Source organism: Staurois parvus, unplaced genomic scaffold (genome assembly GCF_062004578.1).
Source record: "Staurois parvus isolate SC_StPar_1 unplaced genomic scaffold, SC_StPar_1.0 ptg000682l, whole genome shotgun sequence".
Taxonomy (NCBI): domain Eukaryota; kingdom Metazoa; phylum Chordata; class Amphibia; order Anura; family Ranidae; genus Staurois; species Staurois parvus.
Genome location: NW_028318478.1, coordinates 3,381,981 through 3,391,989, shown reverse-complemented (window position 1 = coordinate 3,391,989; position 10,009 = coordinate 3,381,981). Strand labels below are relative to the sequence as shown.

Here is a 10,009-nt window from a genome sequence, read left to right as displayed (position 1 = left end):
CCCAGGTAGCAGTCCCTGACTGCTTGAGCCTCCCGCCAGTCCTCATCCTCTGGGTTCCTCCTGGTTAGCCTGTCCTCGGGGTTGCCATCACTGAGCAGAAAGGAGGTTGGAGAAGGAGTCCAGGCTCTGGCAAGCACTGAGGATCGTGTGCCCACTGCTGCTCGCCTCTTCGGGGGTCAGGGAGGTGCTGGAGGTCTTTTCCCTTCTAGGCTCTCAGTTGTAGCTGCCCTCACTGCCTGCCTTCCCTGTGGCCTCTGTCTCCGGGGGCACCTGCGCGCTATGTATTCATGATATGTGGAACAAAGCACTTTCAGCCTACCCGCACCTTGAGGCACCTTGAGTACGGGTGCTGCAGAAATTGTGGGCTACCAATTGGGATTTGCAAGCACATCCGGAAGGATACTAGGGGCTCTACGAGCCTGTGTTTGAATTCTCGGTTGCTGCGGGACACGTCACAAAGTGATACTGCAGTGCTGGTATGTGAAAGACCAGGATGTACTAGGCCGCTAGTGCTCGCCAGTTCACCAAAAGGTAGAGCGGCACTAGTACTGGCACTCTGCTGCATATGAGAGCCATCATGCAATTGTAACATCTCAGCAACCTGGGAATGGGGTCAGGTATGCCTGATCTTAGCAGGGACCTCTTCTCCATCGTCTGAGCTACCTGTCAGGGTACCGCTGCTGTATACAGGTTCATATATAAGTCACGTGGTTAGCGTGACGTAACACGTTGGTACGCAGTGACAGGCTTCCGGTGCGCGGTGACATCATTTCCGGAGTGGGCGCCATCTTGGTACACCAGGATACCCATGCAGTACACCCATTACATGAGGTGAAAGGCTGATTGTCATAAGATGATTATGTGAATGGGCATTTTTGGCATTTTTACTTATATGATTTAATAAACTGGATTACACTATGGAGGATCTTTTTTGTTTCATTACTATGATCCTCTGATGGAGTGTGAGCGGTATTGTGAGTATATATATCTGGAGGGAACCCAGGAGGATTAAGTGCTACTACTGATGAGATCCAGTGCGGTCATCTTTCCAGTTCCTGTGAGGATTGTGGTTGATCCAAAAAGTGAGCTGGCCCTTGTGGTCACTATAAGGAGGTGAGGGGGCACTCTGGCCATTTAAAGATATTTTCACCACTGCTGTTGGCACGAGTTTCACTTTCATCTCGTGCATGATCTTCGTTGGTGGTTCACGTGTTTATGTTCACATGTGATTTTTTGGAATTGGACTTGCTTTATATGGACTGAAAATTAATATTATCATTATTTTATGTATATTCACTTTTTTGTCACTATTATTGTTTGATTGTGGTCAAGTGTTTTTTGTGAGACATATTACTTTGAGTAAGATTCATCCTCTTGTTAGGGGACGCACTTTATTATCCCCGATTAGGGATACTCACTTTTATTCACTATATATTACATTACTTTGTTTCATTGATCCCCCAGTTGGGGATAGGGGGTTATATATCTGTGTTTCTACTTCACAGGATTTTTTGTGGTACACCATTCACTTAAGCATTTTTTTCATTATTGTATTTAGAGAGGATTTTATCACTTGGGATTTATTCATGTCTGTTTTATGCACATTTATGTAGTGATTACTTTATTCATGCTATAATATTTATTAGCGTTACTCCATTTTATATCAATTTGTGTTTTTCACCTATTGGGTTTAGGATTGGTGTGAGCAGCTTAGGTATAGGGATCATCCATTGAAGCGCAGGAGGATCCTTTTTTTTTTTTTTTACTATACTAATGTGAACGCTGGTATAGTGCTGATCTGATCAAAGATATTGACCCATTCAGACACTATACTAGCAATGGAGGTTTATTGTGTATGTGAGCGTGTTCCTGGGAATCAAGGGGTTAAATGCGATTACTGGTGTACTGACGGGCAATCTGACGCCATCTGGGAGGGGCACGAAAACCATGGGAGTGCCAATCACGTATATATATATATATATATATATATATATATAGTGCACCCGTGCCACCGCGTTGCAGTATTTCTACAATAGGGCGGTGCGGAAGCGGTTAAACATGTCCAGTAAAAAAAATGAAAAAATCAAATTTCATCATAAATTTAGGTCAAAATGTATTCTGCTACATGTCTTTGCTAAAAAAAAATCCCAATATGTGTAAATGAATTGGTATACATACTGGGATTTTTTTTTATACTAGTAATGGCAGCGATCAGCGGCTTATAGTGGGATTGCAGCAGGCATTCTGACACTGGGGGGAACTGACTTGGTGTCACTGACATCCCCAGTGACACCAATACAGTGATCAGTGCTAAAAAAAGCATTGACACTGTACTAATGGCACTGGGCAGGAAGTTAGACTGTTAGTAAACAAAGCAGCCCTCCTCCCCATCGGTGATCATCGGTAATCACTGGCCGGGACGCAGTAATTGACAAACATGGCCGCGAATGGCGACGTGGGTAGGGCACATGCCCCCTACCCGGAAATGCAAAATCACATGTATATGTACGTGATTTTGCGCAACTGTGCCGCCCTGTAGCAGTATTTTTGCTGTAGTGCGGTCGGGAAGCGGGTAATAAGATATTTCTACTACACAGCATAGGCATACTTAGAATTACATTCCAAAACACATTCTGCTACTCCTCCTGAGTATGTGGATACCACAGGTGTGGGACTTTTTAGGAGCCTAGCTGTAAAGGGAGGGGTCCAAAATCTAAGCAGCACCTTCAGGCTTTCAAGAGGCATAAATTACAAACCTATTTCCTGACTATTTAGCAGACTTTTGGAGGCCTTGGAGCACCAGGACAACATAAACACCCACAAAATGACCAAAGTATTTTCTAAGGCATCGTGAGACTTTTAAGGATTTCATTTATTGCCACACATTTTTGGAATGTGAAGACATTTTTAATACAAAATTGTCAATTACTATAATGTTTTTAACACACAGCATGGGCATACTTAGAATTGCACTCCGAAACACATTCTATTACTCCTCCCAAGTATGGGATACCACATGTGTGAGAGTTTTTCATAGCCTAGTTACATAGAGGGGTCCAAAATCTAAGTACCACCTTTAGGCTTTCTAGGGGCATAAATAACACATCTAATTTTCTTACTACCTATTACAATTTTGGAGGCCCTGGAACACTGGGACACAGTAGAAACACTCACAAAATGACCACATTTGGAAAGCAAATGCCCCAAGATATTTTCTAAGAGGCATAGTGAGTCTTTTGAAGACTTTATTTTTTTGCCACAATTTTTAGAAAATGTAGAAAGAAAATGAAAATTATTTTTTCTTTTTTACACAAAAGGTGTCAATTTATTAAAATGTTACTAAACCAATAACAGTAGCATCAGCCTGTATGTGCAGTAAAGCATGCTTGCTATACTCACTGTGGAACCTAAGGGGTTAATCCTCGGCACTGTGTAAAAAGGCCATTTGATCCTGTTTTCTCTGCCCCTCCTCTTGTGCAGATGTCCACATGATAAGACAGACTGAACCCCTAGCCATTCTGCACATGTTCAGTTTGGTGTATATTGCTAGAGTCTTTTTTTTGGGGGGGGGGGGGAGTGCATGTGATCAGCACAGGACCAATCAGCATTTTCCAGACAGAGGTCAGGGGTTTTGCCTCCCCCTAGAGCAGAAAGAAAACTCCTCCTACAATCTTTAACCAGTGCTCTGCTGAAGTCACAAGACTGCTCTATACTGCTGATGAGAAAAGGTATTTAGCAGCTTATATTTACTACAATAATTGCATTTCCATGTTCTGTGTACTGGGGGAGACCAAATATAGTGAATGCAGGGTTTTGGGTTTAATAACACTTTAAGATATTTTCACACACAGCATGAGCATACTTAGAATTGCACCACAAAACATTTTGCTGTTTCTCCCAAGTATGATGATACCGTATGTGTGAGACTTTCGATGTTTGGACTGATTATGTGCTGGACATTATACCTTGTGTGTAGCACAGATCAACCAATAGTATCAAAAACAGCCTCTGTATGAGTGGATGGGAAGTATAGCTCAGTGTAGCATCAGCTATAGTATTCCTTGTTCCTGCAATCCTAGCCTACTAGTATGTGGCTGCCCCCAGAAATGCCATGTTCACTGGCCAATAGGTACAGTTTGGTATGCTCGCCCTGGGCTCTAGATGATCTTGTCCCGGCATTGTGTAGTGGTGATTAGGGACACTGGGACTGGTGCGGTGGTGATCAGGGACACTGGGACTGGTGAGGTGGTGATTAGGGACACAGGGATTGGTGAGGTGGTGATTAGGGACACAGGGACTGGTATGGTGGTGATTAGGGACACAGGGATTGGTGCGGTGGTGATCAGGGACACTGGGACTGGTGAGGTGGGGATCAGGGACACTGGGACTGGTGAGGTAGTGATCAGGGACACTGGGACTGGTGAGGTGGTGATCGAGGGCACTGGTCCAACTTCTTGCTGGACAGATTAAAATGCAAATGCATCAAAAATGCATCAGAAACACACTACATGCTTTTCTGCAGCTTCTCCATTGAAGTCTATTGAACCAAAAATGCAACGTTTTGAGTTTAACCCTCGGTTCACATCTATGTGGTCGTGCAGGCTGCATTTTGCACAGGCACCAGAGCTCATTCATTTGAATGGACTCCCGTACCTCGTGACATGTAGGGAAGAAGTCCCTGCACTTCTTTTGAAAACGCAGCCCGGACCCGCCCGCGGGTCCGCATTTCTCTGGGCGGGAGGTGCGGCTGCATGGATTTTTGTGCGGATCTGCAGCGGCACCACCTGCACAGATGTGAACCTAGGGTAAAAAAGTCCCTGACCCTTTCCAAAACACGCACAGGGGGAAAACGTGGAAATGTGAACTTATCCCATAGGAAATCATGGTTCTGCAAAACGCAACGAAAAACACGTAGGGGTGGATCTAGGATTATGGCAGAGCACTTGTTTCTTGCAGATACCAACGTCCTCCAGAAGGTGTCAGCATTGTACCTCCTAACATTGATCATTCAGAACCTGCTGTGATGTGGTGTGGGCTTTCCTCGCTGCTATAGAGCTTCTTAGAAGTTTTGTAGTCATATCATTTTTTGTAGTAACAAATACAAGGCTCATAGTTCTATATAAAGAAGCACAAGTCCTATATATGATAGTACACATGTTATTATATATAGAGGACAAGCATGAATACGACACCCACAGCCAGTCCTCGTTAGTATAGTGGTAAGTATCCCCGCCTGTCACGCGGGAGACCGGGGTTCGATTCCCCGACGGGGAGGCCATACTTTTCAGCAACATTAGGTCAATTTTCATGTTTATTAGGAAAAAATTATTCATGGGTTACTTTCATACTTATCTGTTTTTCTCCCATTTTTGCTTAAAAAAGCAGAAGAAAAACGCATGATCGCTATTTCCTAGGGAACAATTCACATTGCTCAATTGCAGTTGGTGCGGCAAAAAAAACCCACGCGGCTCCCCATTGAAATCAATCACAAAAATGCATCCGCAGCTGCATTTTTGAGTTGCTTTGAGTCACATGGTTTTTTCACAGGTGCCAATCGCACCGGAAATGCTGCAAAACATGATGAAAAGGCATATGTGTATTTGCAAAAAAGCAGCCTGGGTTCACACTGATGCAGTGCGGAATTTACACCGCATGATAATTGCACCTGATTCATACGAACCACAGAGGGTGTGTATTTTTAGTTAACTACACCCCAAAATCAGTTTGCAAAATGCGGTGTGATGTGTAGAATCGAATTGCATGGGTGCGATGCGACCCAATTCTAGTGCGGACTAAAAAAGGGTCCTGCACCTTTTTGGTGAGGGTGCGGTGCGATTTGAGCCATACAAAATGTATGGCTCAAATTGCACTGCACATAAATCGCATGTGATTTGCACTGGAATGTGGTGCAGTCCCTGTGCGAATCACATGCAATGTGTCACACCGTATTAGTGTGAACCCCGCCCGAAAGTCATAAAATATGTACTTGGTGCTGTGCTGCAATCCATTTTCTGTGGGTGTAAATATATAGAGTGCAATATTCAGCCATTGGTAAACTCCAATAAATCTAAAAAAGTGAAATAAAGTGTATACGAATTTGCTACAATACACCTCCCCCTATACAAAAGCCTGATAGTTTTCTTCAAAATGAAATGTAAACACTACTAATGATCATGATTATAAAAAAAAAACACAAAAAATGTCCGTTACTACAATACACCTCCCTCTAAAAATTATATTGAATGTGTCTCAAAATACATAGTTATGCAGGCCATAGACGGGTCAAAAATCGGCCGATTTTCGCACCATTAATGGGTTAATTGGTCGGCCATTTTTCTGGATTTTGACAGATTTTTTTGATCGGTAAAGTTGGAAAAAAATTTTGCAGATTTTGCAGATCGGTCGATTTTCACGGCAATGATGGGCAAATCGGCCAATCTTTTTACTGATAAAAAATCTGCACATGAGCTGTGACCTGCAAGAAGAAGAAGAAGAAGTAAAAGAAGAAAAGAAAGAAGAAGAGAAAGAAGGAGAAGAGGAAGAAGAAGAAGAGAAAGAAGAAGAGAAAGAAGAAGAAGAAAAGAAAGAAGAGAAAGAAGAAAAGGAAGAAGAAAATAAAGAGGAAGAAGAAGCAGCAGAAGAGAAAGAAGAAGCAGAAGAGAAAGAAAAGAAGCAGAAGAGAAAGAAGAAGAACAAGAGAAAGAAGAAGCAGAAGAGAAAGAAAAAGAAGAAGAGAAAGAAGAAGAATTCCAGTCTGCTATTATATTTGCCATGAAAAAGTATTGCAGTTGCAACAATGTATCTATTTGTATCTGAAAAAAAACATCTGTATCCGAAATGGATGCAAATAGATGCATTGTTGCAACCGCAATACTTTTTAATGTCAAATGTAATAGCGGGGCTCTCTGCAGGGACAGAAGTAACTAAATGCCGGCCATAGACAGGAAGAAAATCGGCTGATTTTTTTTACTGTTGGTGGTAACGTCGGCCTATTGAATGACCGATTTTTCATTTTTTTTGTTAAAAAACCAGCCAGTTTTCTCCCTGTCTATGGCCTGCATTAGACTCGGCTTCTTGATTACTAGTGATCATACCAATACAATAAGAAATACAATGGAAAACACCAATGGGACTACAGTGCACCATCCCCTTTGCACTTTACAATCATAAAAGTTCATTCAACTAACATCTTAATGAAATGTGTAACATAGCAGTCCACAATAAAGTGTATAATACATTCATGATAACATGTTTGGATGAAATTGAGGTGCTCTCAATACAATGAGGTGCTCTTGTGCTCGTGCTCCCCCTCCTTGGACCGCACTCACCATTATTTCTTGACCTTTTAGTTTGAATAAGGCTCCATTCACACTTGGGCAACTTCATGGAGACTTTGAAACAACTTTGGATGAGTGCGACTTTGGCTTTGACCAAGGATGATTGTTTGTGCTCTACAAAGTCTCTCACAAGTTGCATGCATATCGTTCAGGTGTGACTTTCATGCGAGTTTGGAGGGTTTACATTGAAGTCTATGGCCCTCGAGTCATGAAAGTAAGACCAAAGTAGTGCAGGAACTACTTTCAAGTTGCTGCGACTTGAAGTTGCACAAATATGAATGTACTCATTGAGAAACATAAGGTGCGACTTTTCATGCAAGTTTGGACCCAAAAATTGCAAGACAAGTCGCAAAAGTGTGAATGGGTTCTAAGTGGGTATATAAGCGCTTTGTTTCTTTTTAGGGGCGATGTGCACATTCCTCTTTAAAATTCCAGATATTGGATATGCCACCTATCTTTTCTCCTCCACTCCAAGGATGCATAAAGAGAACCAGAGAAGCAGCCTCCAATAGTGTTATACCACTTTATTAAAATGATAAATTCAAATAGTAATGCACTTACAATATGGATTGCAGTACCGTACAAGCAAACGCACATAAATATGTGTCCAGAACGCTTCTGCGTTCCGCGGACCGGAATGAGGTACTGGAAGTTAGATAAGAGGCTCCTCCCAGCGTGTTTCGTCACCGTAATGTCATCAGGAGTGTGAACGTAGCCTTAGATTCACATTGTCTAATACTAGTTACTTTTCTTACTTTTCTTACTTTTTGCTTTTTCTTACATTTTTTAGTTTCCACTTCCTGGTTTCCCAGAGGGCAGTGGTGACATAGCCATGACCGCGCTGATGCCTCCGGGAAGTTAACGTCACCATCACCTGGTATCTTATCTGTGATATCTGGAAAGATCACACAGTATTCTAATCAGGGCTGCTGTTAGAAACCATGGGGCCCCTGACAGCCAGCCTGACGGGTCCCCCCCACCCAGAAAAAAAACACAGTTTACTATGCTTCAGTTATGAATGAACAGAGTGAGTGATTGGTACTGATCACTCATTGTGATCATTTAGAAAAGGAAGAGGCTGGTAAAATGTGGCATATTAACCAAACCCTTCCCCCACTCTCCATCCTGAAGGATCTTTTTGTGTGCTTGCAGCTGCCAGTGGTAGGGAGGGTGATGGGTGTGGTGGGGGGCAATTACTGGAACCAGCAGGAAAGAGAGAAGAAGCCAGTTTTCAGCTGCTGTAGAGGGAGCTATAGAGGGGAACAGTTCCAATAATGCCCCACCGCTGTGCCAATCACCCTCCTTGCTCACACCCTGCCTGGACCCCATACAGGAGGACTGGTGATACCCAGCCTCGGCCCTGATTGTAATACTTCACATGGATGATATGCGGCGTCTCATCTTGCGTCGTATAAAATTAAACTCATTTGCTGGTAAAAAATAATAACTTCAGAGGAAAGGATTTTTCTTCTTTTTCAACCAATGAATATAATGTTGTAAAGTCCTCTTTAAATACAATTGCAATAAGTAAAGTTGCATGGATATAAAGTAATCGCTTTGTGGCCGTAAATGAAAATCACATTAGTTTGTTTGGTAGAGGAAGGATAGGGATGATTTATCTAAATGTCGCTATGAATAGTTAACAGCAAAAGGCGTATGGCCCGTACGGGGATCGAACCCGCGACCTTGGCGTTATTAGCACCACGCTCTAACCAACTGAGCTAACCGGCCAGACATATGAAGCCATCTTTCAAAATTAGTAAAAAAAAAAAAATTATCATAAAACTTTATAATCAATTCCTTTTAATTTCCAGTTTCAAGGAAGTGTGCTCAGGTTACACTTTACAATGTATTCTAGAATCAGTGCTATCTATTTGCGGGTTTCTCTGTATATTATAAAAATAAAAAAGAAAGATAATAAAAAAGAAAGCCTCAAACATGAAGATGCAAATGCATTTTTGATACGTTTTTCATTCATTTCAATGGGATGCTGCGTTTTGTTTTTTTTTGCCGCACCAACTGCAATTTAGCGTGTGAATCATTTCATAGGAAATAGCGGTCATGCGTTTTTCTTCTGCTTTTTTAAGCAAAAATGGGAGAAAAACAGATGAGTGTGAAAGCAACCCATGAATATTTTTTTTCCTAATAAACTTGAAAATTGACCAAATGTTGCTGAAAAGTATGGCCTCCCCGTCGGGGAATCGAACCCCGGTCTCCCGCGTGACAGGCGGGGATACTCACCACTATACTAACGAGGACTGGCTGGGAAGATCTTCATACATGTGCAGGATCCACTTTGTACACTGAAACAATATATGACATACACTCTATAATCCAGGTCTGTGTTCACTTGTTTGAATGCACTAAAGCTCACTTAGTAATGCTTTCACTACGTGTATCTATATTCTATTTACTGATACAAAGTAGAAAAGAATCAATGAAAAGTATGCACCATAAGGAAAACAAATCATTCATGACATTAAAGTGACATTACCACTTGCACTATGAAAGGTTTTAACCCGTTCATGACCAGGACATTTTACTTCTGCTATTCAGCACTGTGCTGCTTTACCTGGCAAATACTCGGTCATGCAACGCTGTACACAAATGACAATTATTTTTTAAACAGAGCTTTCTTTTAGTGGTATTTAATCACCACTATTTTTTTTTCT

At 42.0% G+C, this 10,009-nt stretch overlaps 3 non-coding genes across 3 annotated transcripts; 1 reads left to right on the top strand and 2 right to left on the bottom strand.

The window, feature by feature from the left end:
* The first annotated feature begins 5,202 nt into the window (after positions 1 to 5,202).
* On the top strand, positions 5,203 to 5,274 carry TRNAD-GUC (transfer RNA aspartic acid (anticodon GUC)). The gene has a single exon. It is a non-coding gene; the product is annotated as a tRNA-Asp (tRNA).
* A 3,720-nt stretch (positions 5,275 to 8,994) lies between these two features.
* Positions 8,995 to 9,068, bottom strand: TRNAI-AAU (transfer RNA isoleucine (anticodon AAU)). Its single transcript has one exon. It is a non-coding gene; the product is annotated as a tRNA-Ile (tRNA).
* A 455-nt stretch (positions 9,069 to 9,523) lies between these two features.
* On the bottom strand, positions 9,524 to 9,595 carry TRNAD-GUC (transfer RNA aspartic acid (anticodon GUC)). Its single transcript has one exon. It is a non-coding gene; the product is annotated as a tRNA-Asp (tRNA).
* Positions 9,596 to 10,009: the final 414 nt, after the last annotated feature.